This window comes from Nannobrachium achirus (genome assembly GCF_963921795.1).
Source record: "Nannobrachium achirus genome assembly, chromosome: 11".
Taxonomy (NCBI): Eukaryota; Metazoa; Chordata; class Actinopteri; order Myctophiformes; family Myctophidae; genus Nannobrachium; species Nannobrachium achirus.
Window position 1 is genome coordinate 27,069,925 of NC_137820.1, and position 14,980 is coordinate 27,084,904.

The 14,980-nt window shown below is 42.1% G+C and overlaps 1 protein-coding gene across 1 annotated transcript in view; it reads left to right on the forward strand.

Moving 5' to 3' along the window:
• Positions 1-14,980, forward strand: part of furinb (furin (paired basic amino acid cleaving enzyme) b) — a 165,215-nt gene that overhangs the window by 107,892 nt on the left and 42,343 nt on the right. The gene's annotated exons all lie outside the window — the stretch shown is intronic.

Consider the following 14,980-nt stretch of genomic DNA (forward strand, 5'->3'; position numbering starts at 1 on the left):
GCAACCACGTATAGAATTAAGATCGGTGATACTGAGATTCCTTCACTGTTCTCTGGATCTAGAGGGACTCTGTGTGTTTGTGTGGTGGGAAGGTTTGAACGTAGACTGCTTATTAACCTCATTCCACCTGGTGCCCTACTTGGGGAATATCATTATCGGTGCAACCTTTCAAAAAATAGATAAAATGGCAGATCGACTAACAAGCTCACAATGCTTGTAGACACACATGGATTCAAGTTCTCACAACCGATTTCAGTCATTTGGAAGCAAATATACAAACTTGCAATGCATCTGCGACGCGTTGTGAGCTTGTAGAAAGCCTATGTTTGGTTATTTGAAGTGGTAATAGAATACGTGTTCAATTTCCCATAAAACCCTAATGATCTCGGATATTTCAAAGGTTAAAGCCTCAATCTGGGATTTATTCAACTGGTTGGCTGTATGGCTACCAAAACACCATACTTTATTTTATTACTTTATTTGTGCTTATCGTTTATGAAACAGTGCTAGTGTGTGGGCGTTCTTTTCACGCTGTTTCACAAATAACAAATAAGTACACATTTTTGCAGTTGTGAGATTTTATTTTGCTTGAATTCACGGATACAGTAGACAGTTTTCACAGCAAGATGCTTAAGTACAGGTGGGAAAGGGAGGTATTGTTGTCACAGTACATTCGTAAATACTGAAATGTGTGCTCGTGGACCAGTTAGGGGTTAAGAGTCTCTCTCAGGGTCACTTCCGACACAGAGACCGGGGCCAGGGGGGTGAACCGAGATCTTTCTGATTCCTAGACAGCCTCCCTCCCATTCAGAAGCAGTCTAAAACAAGTGTCTAATATGGGTGCCAGGTAGCAGCCGTATTGTACAGTACCTAACAGAGAGAGCATTTCTTCTTTATTAAATAGTGAGCTCATTCTCATCTAGTTTAGTCTCAATTGTCAACCGTACAAAGAGCCGCTGTTGGCTCTGCAGTGCATAAACCGTGACATTGAGGGAATAAACCAAACCGCTGTTTCTTTTGCATGCATATTTTGTTAGTAGAACAACAGAAAGGTTCATCAGTTTATCACAACTTTATTTGCATCCCACCCAGTTTGTGTGCGTGCGTGCGTGCGTGCGTGCGTGTGTGTTACATTGCATCATATAGCCTCTGGAGAAAGAGAGAGAGACTGCATTGTCTCATAAAGGGCAGGGCAAGAACCTGGCCGGAATGTGTTGCCTTGGCCTGAAGCAGCGACACACAGATAAAAGCAATACCTCCGTCTATCCCCCTCGGTCCTCCTGATAAGATAAAGGGGTCACATTGCCTGTTTGAACAGATTCTCCAGCTCTCTTCTTCTGTCTGCTGCTCTCCACAGCCTCTTTACAGTGGACCGGCCTCCGTACTCCGTCACGTTTAACTCGGACAGTGTACACATGTAACCAAATGGACCCCTAATGCAGGGGTGAGCAACTTTGACGATGGAGAAGAGGGCCACTATATTTACACACTCACTCACATTGCATATCGTCGTTGTCGGGTGGAAACCTTGTATGTCCAAACCGCTTCGTTTTGCATTTATCATAATTATTAAAAAATGATTTAAACTAGTGAAAACAGCCGATCTACAAGCACACAACGCCTCGCGGCGCGAGGCGTTGTGTGCTTGTAGATCTGCTGTTTTCACTACCTTTGTGCGACAGCCATGTATGATGAAGCAGGGCTTTATTGCGAAAAAAAAACGTACAAATTTGAAACTTGGAGATACGAGGTTTCTGCCCGACAGTGACGATATAGTGTCACTCAGAAACCTCTTATCTCTGTGTTTTTCTGTATTTCCGTAACTAAAATAATGCCCTACTTCGTCATTCTATCAGGATTTAATTAAGAGAACAAGGAGACAAGAACAAACACGTGTGGCATACCAGGAACTGGCAAGGAACAGAAAACAGGGGAGTATAAATAGACAGATTGGATAAATAAATAAATATATGGACGGTTTGGCAGGTACATGGCTTGGACACAGGTGAACAAGATTAGCAATTGGAATGGTGAGACAAAACAGGCGATGGCTACATAGGAAAACGGATTACCACACAATAAAGGATTGTTTGACAGCACAATCATCAGTGTATTTTGAATTCATGTCAATTTGTGTCTTCAGATATTTAACCACTTGAACCGTCAATACTTAATAAACTTGACCTTTCACTCTGTACTTGGTCTGCTCTTTTTCCCCTCTACAAAACCTCTTTGCCGAAAATAGCAGATCTACAAGCTCACAAGCGCGAGGCGTTGTGAGCTTGTAGATCTGCTATTTTCGGCTAAAGTTCTCAGAATATGGACGCTCAAGTGGTTAATATAAAAAAGGAGAAAAAAGGTTTCTATCACACAAAGATTTGGAGGACCCCTGTAGTGACTCTGAGCACCCCCTAGGGGTCCCGGACCCCCTGTTGAAGACTTTTTTACGGCTCTAGCAGTGATACCCAACCATTTTAGGCCTAATCTACACCAATACGAATTCCACTTCCCCGGGTTGGCCCTCTATGCCTCCACACGGCCCTGTGTAGAAAAATAATTCTGCCCACATGAAAACGCGAAACGCTATAAATCCCTGCAGCTATCTATAGGCTATGCATCGTCCAAGTTTCACAATCTTCACACTTTAACACTTTGCTAGCCGAAATAGAATGGCTTGTTGTAGATTTGCCGTGAAATTTCTATTTTACCAGACATCCAGCGCTGTAAGGAATGCAAGGAATGCACCGGACGTCACTTCTGCTTCATGTCAGACGAGCCATGCGCTATCGATGGACGAGTGGTGACTAGGGAAGGTTAGACGATGGCCGATTTTCGAATAAAAATCATTTATTTCGTTTTTAATGACCCAGTACGGTAAAAGACGGCGCGGCTGAGACTCCTTGCTCAGATGTCCGGTATATTCCGGTTTTAATATTAAGGGGCTCCCCGTGGCTTGCAAAGTGTTAACATGCACAATTGCTATTTAATCATTCATTTAATATAAATTTGCGAACTATTTCTAGAGCAGGAGAGGGGAGAGTAATCGAAGCAGTAAACAAGTACCGTTAGGTCGTGCTTCCATTGTGCACTATTCCTCCATTCCATTCAACTCATTCCATTTCAATGAACGCATTCACAACATGTTAACATTAGAGAGCTATCTTGTTTAGGGATGGAGCCCTAATGAATGATTGTTTTAATGATATTTGTTACTCTTGTCAATTGTCATCTTCATAGATGGTGGTCACTGGTCAGCCACAAACTCACAGTCGCAAAAGATACCAGTTTATGTTCTGAATTTGTTGTCTCTCATATCTTTCCACCAGCTCAATAAGCAGGATCGATAAGGTGCTCATTATCAATAACGAGCTACAGCCCTAGTCTTGTTAACGGAGCATACAGTATCTGACGCGACGCGCCTGCCTCTTCTCTTGGTCAAATTTGGGATATTAATAAGCAGCCATGAATTATAAGCCAGCGATTGTTATAATTCAAGGTTCTCAATAAGTCATGATTTTCTCTTCAATGACTTTTTATTGTGTGGGCAGCTATAGGAGGAGGCGACCAAAATGAACCATACCGATGTTGCTTATTATAGCTTTCTAATTGCCTTGGCTTGAACTAAAACAATATTTGACAGACATGCCTAGCCTATACATTTTATGATGATTTGGAATGATAAGCCTATAGGCTATTATTGCAATCGATCGATCGCAATGGAATGGAGAGGGAAATGGGTACGCATAGCGCATCATAAAGGAAGCCCGACCTGTTTAACGTGTGTGCTGCATGGATCGAGGCAGAGGCAAGCAAAGAACTTCTCCGTTTATGCTGTCCACACGGCAAAAGAAATACGCCCGGGTAACAAAAATGCACTGCAGCCGGAGTTTTGGAAACTATTCGTCTAGTCCTCCGTTTTCATGCGTTTGCATGTGGACACCCATGGGTAATCGTGGCTCTACCTCCCCGGTCAAATGAAATCCGGCGTCCTTTGGACGGCCCCTTAATTTCAAGGACCCCCAGTTTGACATGCATTAGGCTACGGACCCCCATTTAATGACATTTCTGAGACCCCAATTTATATTGTAAAATCAATGTTAATTTAACTCTGAGAGTGTACAAATGGACCCATATGGACCTGTAACTCTCTGAGTTACTTACCCATAAGGGTCCATTTGGTTCCTAACTATCATTTAGCTGGGGACCCCACTTTGAGAACCAATGCCGCCTCACATAATGCAGCTACTGCACTTTAAGGGCTGTATTGTACTGTTCCACCACTTCACTGACCCAAGCATTCCAAAGGTTGCATGATGCTCCTCTTCTCGACCGTGAATAATTGCTGTTAATGCTTTGAAAAGTGTGTACAATGATGAATTGTTTTAACTTTGGCTATTTTTCCATAACTGCTGCGTAAACATTCCTTAGAAATGCAGCAATCGTCAGATTTTACTATCGAGTGAGGGACTATTTATTTTTGCTAAAGAGGGGGAAATCCTGAATAATTACTATAATTCATAAACTGCTTTATGATACATATTAGTTTCCATGTTTCATCATTTACATCCACTTGGTGTGCAGTCTGTGCACTATGCAATAATCCCCTGATTGGGTAACATTGGATTCCATGTTTGTAGGATGCAAAATGCCTCAAATCATAACATTTTGAACGCACATTCCTACTAGGTCAAGGAACAAATGCCACCCTTTTCACATTGGCCTGTTATAGAGGCACCAGCAGGTCAACTTTCGCAAAACACATTTTTGGAACAAAATGCCTCGAATCATGCATGCAGCGTCCCATTGCTGTGAAAGGCCCAAGAACACATGGCACCCTTTTCACATTGGCCTATTATAGCGCCACCAGGAGGCCACAATAACCTACCTGACCTGATGGAGACTGTGCTCGGAAGAGCACTGCTTCTAGTTTCAAGTGGGTTTATCTTAAAAAATACAATAAAAATAGTTGTCTCTTGTGCATGGGATGACTTGCGTGGACATTTAGTGTGGGCAACTTTCAGGCTCAGTTTAACCAATTTAACCAAGGTTAACCAATGGACAAAATATAGGCCATGTCAAAGTAATTCTCTAAACTTGGTTGGCTGTTTTTCCATATCTGCTGTGTAAACATTCCGTAGAAATGCAGCAGTCGTCAGATTTCTGTTGAGCTGAACAGTATTTTGATTTTTTTTGCTAAAGAGGGGCAACCCTGCAATAATAATTATTATATAATTCACAAACTGCTTATATTAAGACACATATTTTAGTTTCCTAGCTTGCCCATGTTTCATAATTTACATCCACTTGGTGGCTGTGCAGTCTCTGCACGGTGCAATAATGACATTTTTTCATTTAAAGTGGATTTCTGTTTGTGCAAAAGTACTAATAGTTTCTCTTAGTGAGACTAATAGTCTCTTGTGCCTGGCATGACTTGTGTGGGCGTCTTGCGTGGGCATCTTTCAGGCTGGTTTGTTAACCAGTGGACAAAGTATAGGCCATATCATCAAAGTAATTCTCTACACTTTATGATTTTGGCAGCACATACTGTACCGTATTCTGTAAAGGAGGGACTAAAACAATAGAAGAAATTAAAAGATACTGTGGCTTAAAGTTTTTTCACACTTATAGAGCATATCTGTGATCATCATATGGGCATACCTAACAATAGACTTGAAAATAATCATTTTTTGTGTGTTTTTATATCAAAAGGCCATAAAAAGCCAATCTTAATTACTTCTTGTGAACGAAAACGTGCTGCGTGAAGACGGACCATTTCTTGAATATAAATGAATCTTGATTACATTCACCTGTTTGATTCCCATATCTGCAAGTTCCTTCAAACACAGCTGATTTTAATTACAGAACGACTGAGTTTTGAATCTCATTCGAGATGATGTCCAGATAGTGTATTACTCATTTTAAACTTAATCTGTACACTAAAATGTGTATCTGAAAACATGATAGGTTAGAAATAAGCCACTTTGTAGCAAACATGCTTGGCTGTCTCTTCTCTCCCTTGTAAACAAACACTGCCCTGCTTTGCACATGGTTGCAGGGTGCAGTGATTCAGATTATTATGTCCCATATCCCGAAGGGATGGGAGTCCATGACCCTCTGGACCCTCGGTCTGATTGGTTGAGACCAGATTGAGGCGACGTTTTAGACTGAACCTTCAAAATAAAATGACTGATAAAGCCATTGCACTCAGACTTTTAAGTATGAAAATCATACATGTCGTTGTTGTTGTTGTTGTTTTCTTTGCTTTCATTTGCTTTAAGTAGCATGTGAGGGGTCAAAGTAGGGGTGATTCTGAATCCATTGCAAGCACTTGTTTAGCATGAAAAACATTCCTTGGGCTAAAAACGGACCCACAAAACTGAAGAGTGTTGACTCATCAAAAACAAAGTGAAAAAAGTGATGGCTTAAGGCTTCTCCATACTTCGACCGAAATGTTCGGTGTGTTGTGTTTTCCGACGTGCACATTTCCGAACTCTCATTCGGTCTAATGCTCTTCAGAAGTCCCCAGGGACATAATTTTGTGCTCGAAAAGGACCTTTTGACCGAAATCTTCGGTTTCGGTCGAAGTATGGACAGCCCTTTACTATGATGCTATGACACTGTTGCATGATAAAGTAGGGCTTTCATCCACTGGAAAAAAACATAAACAGTTTAAATATGGACATGCGAGGGCAGCAGCAGAACGATATGTAGAAGTATCTTAACTACTTCAAGACAGAGATGGTGTTTCTGTTTCATTCAAAGTGTATTGAACGACCACAACTGTGCTGGTAGCGCTTAATTGATAGCAGGTTGCATTTAAATTAGTCATTGATTGGATAATTTGCCTCAAAGTGAGATGATGACATAGCTTAGATCATTCAGCATTCTAATGTGTTTCCAGATGCCCCTATGTAATGGCTGCAGTAGTCAGCATACCACATTGTTGGTGTTTGCGTGATTAGGACATGTTCTGGCCAGGGCGGGAACGCAGCTGCTAGGGCTGTCACAATTATTACATAATCATCTAATCGCAATTATTTGACATAATCGCAAATATTTTGTCATAGTCGTCATAATCGTGAATGTTGAAAAATGTTCATACATTTACAAACATTTTCAGAAATAGTGGAAATAGCAGATCTACAAGCTTGTAGATCGGCTATTTCCACTATCAATGTTATTTTTTAAGTAGAAAGTTGTCAAATATGTCAGTAATTTCTTTGTATATTTAGGTTATGTGTCATATCTACCATGTGCAACTTCAAAGCCTAAAGCCGAACAGAAATGTAATTATCAACGACAAAAACACAATTAAATCCTTAATCGCAATTATTTTAGTGACAATTAATCGTCATATAAAATGTCATATCGTGACAGCCCTAGCAGCTGCAGATTTTTTGACATACATTTTACACAGTGCAGATTGTTTTTTGACTGACACCCCCTATTTAACCGCTCTGCCCCTCCCGAGACAAATGTGTTTATTATTGACCGTGAAATTGCCAAACAGGGGGCGCAGGCAAGAACTATTCTGTTTGCACCCTGCAGAATTGTCAAATCGCTGTACAGGGCAATAACGCCTTCTTGCGCTGCCATGAAAATAAAGCCCCGAGTCCAACAGGTGTTTGGAGGTATTGTGTAAGGATAAAACCACTTCACACATCTGAGTCGCACACCCTGGAGACTGCAAGCTCAGTCGAAATTAAGTGTTGTGTTGTTTACACCAACTCTCTCCAACAAACTTTTACTTCTCCTCCATGACCTCACCGATCATTTTGTCGTCCAGCACTCTGCCAAAGCTATTTAAATTGGCATTTGGGGAGGGGGGAGGAGTAGGAAAAAAATATATTAAGCAAAGTGCCACGGAAATCATCTCATTTCATGGGTGTCTGACAGATAAAAAATGCAGCCTTATCATAAACGCCTTTGTCTGGTCTGGCACGGCCGAATCCCTCTGCACGCATTAAGCTGTCTGGCTGTTTGAAACCAAACCAATCTATTGTAATCACCCACACACGCTCACTCACTCACTCTCTCTCACACACACACACACAGCACACACACACACACACTAGGGATGGGACGATACACAATATTATCGTTTATCGCGATAATTGAAATCTCCACGATCCACGATAATCGTATCGTGGAGATTTCAATTATCGTGATATCATCCTCCGTCATGCACTGGGATCAGTTCACCTTTTATTTGCTGAGCTGCATATGCGGTACCACTTAAACCCTAAGTAAAAGGTACTTAATATACGTACGTCTTTTTTTTCACTCTCTAACAAATCTCTTTGTTGTGAAAAGTTGTGAGCTTGTAGATCTGCTATTTTTTGGCAAATGTTCCACCCCAGGATAATGGATTTTGATTATCGATTTTACGATATATCGCGAGTATCGTAAATCGCGATTTCTTTTGTCACAATAATCGTGATATGACATTTTCATATCGTCCCATCCCTAACACACGCACGCACGCACGCACGCATGCACACACCACACCACAACGCAACGCAACACAACACAACACAACACAACACAACACAACACAACACAACACAACACAACACACACACACACACACACACTATAATCAAGCAGCTGTTTTGTCTGTATGTACTGTATATGGTCTGTAAATGGCATGGCTCCCAGCATCAGACATTTTAATCATTATGAAAATGCCTTCACTCTGCCCATCCCAGCGCTGCTTCCTTTCCCCTGGCGTCTGCGGCCACTCTGTGGTACCATGATGATATGTGCAGTCGGCAGCGCAATGGCTGTTTTAAGATGCCGTGGAGGAAGGGAACAATGGCTTTGCTGCTAGCCAGGAATTCAAGCACTCCAAACCAACTGGCCGGCTGGCCAATGGCCATACCACGCTGTGCGTCTGGTGTTTCTGGCCAGCAGGCAGCCCTGCTCTAGGCCTAGAATTGTTGACTGCTTTAACTATTGAAAAATAGCAGATATACAACCGACCATTTCGAGATTGTTTTCAATCATTGTTGTCATTGACTCCCTTGGTATTAATTAACTTTGGAATATACTAGGTACCACAGCTGTGCAACAATGTACTGTAGCTTAACCCCTTGATTAGTTTGATTAGGTTTTAATGGCTTTAGTGATGTAGCACATCTTGCCATATGCCGTGCCAGGCGAAGGTCGTCTGTCATTTAAAAATAAGCCCTGTCATGTCACGTTATCGCTCGTTAATAAATCATTCGAATCTGGAGCCTGTGTCCGACGCCAGCCAAGGTCATGTAACAGAAATGCCACATTAGGAAGCTTCATTGTCTCCACCAGCCGAAGGCATGGGGGAGAGTATGTTTTCCCCTTCGTCCGTCCGTGTGTCCGTCCGTGCGTGCGTCCGTCCGTGTGTCCTCGCAGTTTGTGTGCACCTAATCTCAGTCACCGTTGGCCCGGTCGCTGCCAAAGTGAGCACACACATTCCCTGGATGCCAATCTAGAACCTCTGCCCTAAATTTTTCAAATGGGCCTTTTCTAGCGCCACCTAGTGGCCGATGTTTGCAAAACACATTTCTGTGGACTACTCTTACAGATTTTGTCCAAAAATCCTACAAATCGGTAGGCAGGATCTCGACAGTCATGTGATCGACACGGATCTGTACGATTTTGCATATTCCATCCTGATTGGCTAAAATTGGCTTCCAAAGTTTGTAGGATTGAGCCGTTTTGAACAAAATGCCTCAAATCCCAAATGCAAAGTGCAATTATCATGAAATCGTGCACACACGTTCCCACTAGGTCGAGGAAGAAATGCCACTTCAAATTTTTGAAATCAGCCTCATGGTGGCGCTATAACAGGCCAATTTGTGGTTTTACCTAAAACTCCACCGATCAGTTTCAAACTTTGTAAGCGCACTCCCTAGAGGCTAAGGATAAACCTTTGCCCTGCATTTTTCACTTTTATAGCGCCACCTTTGGGCCGACTTATGTAAAACACATTTTTGGATATTACTCCTTGAGATTTTATCCAAAAATCACGCAAATCGGTACACAATATCTCTATAGTCATGTGATCAAGTCCGATCCATCTGATATTTCATATTCCATCCTGATTGGCTAATAATGGCTTCCAAAGTTTTCAGGATTGCTCAGTTTTTGAACAAAATGCCTCAATTCATCAACGCAGCTTGTGATTACCGTGAAATTTGCCACACATATTCCCACTCGGTCAAGGAACAAATGCTACCTTTTTCACATTGGCCTGTTATAGCGCCACCAGCAGGTAGACTTTAGAAAAACACATTTTTGGAACACAATGCTTCAAATCATGCATGCAGCGTCCGATTGCCATGAAAGATCTAAGGTGAAGAACATATGCCACCCTTTTTACATTGGCCTATTATACAGTAGCACCACCAGGACGCATGGCCTGGTGGAGACCTGTGCTCGGAAGAGCACTGCTTCTAGTTTAAAAAGCTTTTCTTCAGCTCTATGTTTCCTGACTTTTGTCTTGCAACGTGAGTCAAAAGTGTCTATTGTCCGTTATCAAAGCACAAAGACTTCTCATTAATTCAGAAGAAAGCAATAGCGAATGTTCTTTGTAAAAAATGGGTTAGATTGAGAATTAGTGGGTAGGAATTAACCCATTTAGGTCTAAAATGATTGGATGCTTTAACTATAAAAAAAATAGCAGATATACAAGCTCACAGCGCGGCACCGAGTGCCGCGCTGCGAGCTTGTAGATCTGCTATTTTTGAAAAAGTCGTGAAAATGTATGTATTTTCAAAGCGAACGTTTGTAACTCAGAATTTGCTTCTGGGTGGTCCCTGGAACTAAATATTTTGAGATGCGGGTCCGTGGCCAAATAAATATAATTTTGGGGGTCCTTCACATGAAAAGGTTTGAGAACCACTGACATAGTAGTCTCTCAAGAACAGACTAACTGAGCTCCAGTTAAGTGAAAAGGACCTGTGAAAAGGACCTTTTCTTTGACGATGGCTTGTATATCTGCTATTTTTCAATAGTTAAAGCATAAAATAATAATACACAATAATGTACCCGTTCTGAATTGGTTAAGTGAGAGAGCCAGCCCCAGTCTAATCAGGATCACAGCTGGAGACACATTCATACTATGACCCTGTGAAATGACTTTGTCCTCTGACTCGCCCATCAAGGAGCTGGCGGGATCCAACAAGGAACTATGTAATTACTGCTTCCTCCAAAACAATAATGTGCTCATAATTTGCTGATGTTCAGATTGCGGTGCACAGCACGTCCCCCGGAAACGGAATGAGACAGAGTGCCTCCTAATCATGGATCTCTACAGTAATCAAGGTGTGATCTTAATAACCTGGTGTAATAAACTATGACGAATGGCAAGCGTTCGTTCTGTTTCCAACCATTTGTATTCTCCCCACATTGCGCCAGGCTGTCAAAGCCTCAAACCAATGGAACATATTAAAGCCATTAACGGTGATCATATCGTGTCTAACCTGAAGCGACCTAAAGATGTCAAAGTTTTGTATTACTGTATTATGCCCTCTGTTCTACCTCTTTATTGCGACCGAAGGTCGCATATACTCTGAAGAACCGTGTCGCTTGAGTGTCCTTCCTTCCTTCCGTATCCTCGTGACCGTCCGTATCCTCTGTGATGTCAGTGTGATGTCAGCGAGTTGTGACATCACTTCCTGTACAGGGCGGCTACACGAAATGTGGATAACACTATATATGGAGATAGTCCAGTCCATCATGTCATATGGGACTACGGTCATAGAAAGTAGCCATTGTTAGGCCGGAGTCATTGGCTGTCTAAACATGGAGATGTGGATAACACTATATATGGAGATAGTCTAGTCCAATATGTCATATGGGACTACCGTCATAGTTAATCCGTAGTCAATGGCTGACTGTCTGTACAGGAAGTGATGTCACATGACATACTTTTTATGCCTATATATGAGTCCTAACATGGAGATGTGGATAACACTATATATCGAGATAGTCTAGTCCAATATGTCATATGGAACTACCGTCATAGACAGTAGCTATTGTTAGGTCGGAGACAATGGCTGTCTGTCTGACTGTCTGTACAGGAAGTGATGTCACATCACATGACATACTTTTTATGCCCATATATGAGTCCTTCTGTACCACATCTCCATGTTTAGGCAAACTCCACACAGAAAGGCCCTATCGCCAACCCAACCTAGGGTGTGAGCGATAGGGCCTTTCTGTGTGGAGTTTGCCTAAACATGGAGATCTGATCCTCTGATCTGATACGGGCGGCTGGACTTAGATCACCTATGAAAGGATGTCCATGAAAGAATGTCCATCCACCTGGAGAAAAGAAAATGTAACAAGGAGGTGGCAACAGGGCGGCCAAATAAAGTTATTAGGCCTGGATCCAACTTTAAGTCGACGCACATGATTCCAGAAGTGTAGTGCTTATTCGCTCTTGTATCAAACCGGTACTCGAAACGTACTTAGAATTTAACATATTTTCTAAAGTAAATATGGGGGCTGCTGTGTTAAGAACGTTTCGTTGTCAAGCTCAACGTTGGGCATTTGGACCTATACATGGAGAAATGGAGCGAATCTGTTTGGCCTAAACATGGAGATGTGGATAACACTATATATGGAGATAGTCTAGTACATCATGTCATATGGGACTACCGTCATAGACAGTAGCCATTGTTAGGTCGGAGTCAATGGCTGTCTGTCTGTCTGACTGTCTGTACAGGAAGTGATGTCACATGACATACTTTTTATGCCCATATATGAGTCCTTCTGTACCACATCTCCATGTTTAGGCAAACTCCACACAGAAAGGCCCTATCGCCAACCGAACCTAGGGTGTGAGCGATAGGGCCTTTCTGTGTGGAGTTTGCGTGTTCTCCCCGTGTCTCCTAGGGTTGATACCCTCACAAAAACATGAACAAACTCCCCCCAGAATGACAACAACTAGAATCGTCAGAGAAACGCTGTGGTTGGCCAGATTGTCAAGAATTGGCGCGACCTCGCCCTTTAGGGCGAGGTTGCATGTCACCCTGAGGTCGCATTCCACCCTCGGGTGTCTTACTAGTTATGTTCTATAAAGTTGAAGGTATCTGTCTGTCTGTGTGTCTGGACAATATATTGTACATGTCAGGCATGGCGTCACAGTAATGACGCGCGTGTGTGTGTGTATCCGCGCATTTCGACATTGTTAGACAACAACAGAAAATAACAGATCTACAAGCTCACAACGCGCTGCATCGCTACGCGTTGTGAGCTTGTAGACCTGCTATTTTCAAACATTTTGTACTTTTACTTTTGGTACTTTAACCCTTCCAGTGCCAGCCCCTAGAGGGTGCCAAAGAATGCCAGGGTATGTCCCATAGGCGAGCGCATTAGCATCCGGGGACTCACGTTGCAGTGACGCACGTTCGTGCACGTCATGAAAAGGTCCCGGATGAAAATGGCTACAAAATAGCTATTAGCTTTTTCTCATTTAAAAGATCATTTTTCGGCGATTTCGCCGTAAATAAACCTCGCGCCGCCTCCCTAAAAACACAATCCAGAGAAAATGACCTTCAAAGATGTGGGTTTGCATTGGATTCGGCGGCGATTCGCGGCGGCGTTACTCGTTTACGGCCGGCCGGGGGGGCGGCCGTATCTCGGTCACTGGATGGAAAATTTAGGCCGGGGCTTCAGTAGGCCTCGGATCATTTTATTCATTTCATTAAAAAAGCCGCATTAATTCGGGATCGGCACACTGGACGTCGTGCCGCTGGCGGCGCCGAACATTCGGTGAACATTGGGGGGCTCAAAAATGTATTTTAAACCATTTTTAATGGAATATATCGTCGGACCATGTAAAATGGCTCGCTGGAAAGCGTAGGACGAGCCAGGACCAAGCAGCTCAGGGTAAGTAAAATAATTAAAAAAAAATTGTATTGGATTGAAATAAAGCCGAACTTGTTCGGGATCGGCACAATAAGAGTTAAGTATAGTTTGATGCCAATACTTTTGTACTTTTACTCAAGCACATTTTGAATTCCGGACTTTTAATTGTAATTTCTATACTGCAATATTATTAACACATTTGAGTACTTTTTTCACCACTGGTGTGACAGCTCAATCAGAGAGAGAGAGAAACAGAGAGGGAGAGAGAGAGAGCCTATTTCACCCATGCAATAACTCGACTAGTGCTGGGTTCCGAAACCTGAACATAGCTATAATTGCGCTGACGACACATCGTGAAGCGATATCGTTTTCAGCTTGTAGTTAATAAAGTGAGTAGCTGGTTACAGCCTGTGGCTGTGCATTGCTTAATATCCATATACAACATTCTATGAAGGGGAGTTGGTGTTATGGCATCTGTCTGTTCTCTGAAAACTCTGCACCCCTTGTAAAATATTGATGAGGGGTTCTGTGAATAATTCACAGTCATCAATAACCTCTCATATTTCACAGGGATGGCCAGCGGCCAGTGAAGATGAAGCCGATTCAGTTTTTTGTCCCTAAGTTTCACCTCACTGTCACGACTCATGAGTGATTTGGAGAAACTCCATACTTCATTCTTACTTGTCAATAGCAGTTTATAGCTGGAGATGGCATAATTATCTTTTATTTTTTTATTTTTTACTCAAAGGCTTGAGGCCTTGAAACCAGCGTATTTACTAAAATATTACTAAAGTAGCATCCTTTTAGAGAGCTATTGTTGAAGGGCCTAGCACTCTTCACTTTGCCATACAATGTAGTACAATGGCAGGGTTTGTTTTATTTAATTGATTTGCTCTATTGCTTCTATTCAACATCCTATTTTACTTTTTTTTTCTAACCCTGTCCACATGTTCCATTGTGTGGCTTAAATCCTTAAATCTCTGTTCAATAAATCTACATATTTTTTTCTCCCCCTATAATACATAGTATTACAGTACCATTTACTCTTTTGCATTTAGCATACCTTATCCTATGAATTATGCATACATTTGATCCTCCCGAATTTGCTTAATCCAAGAGCATTTAC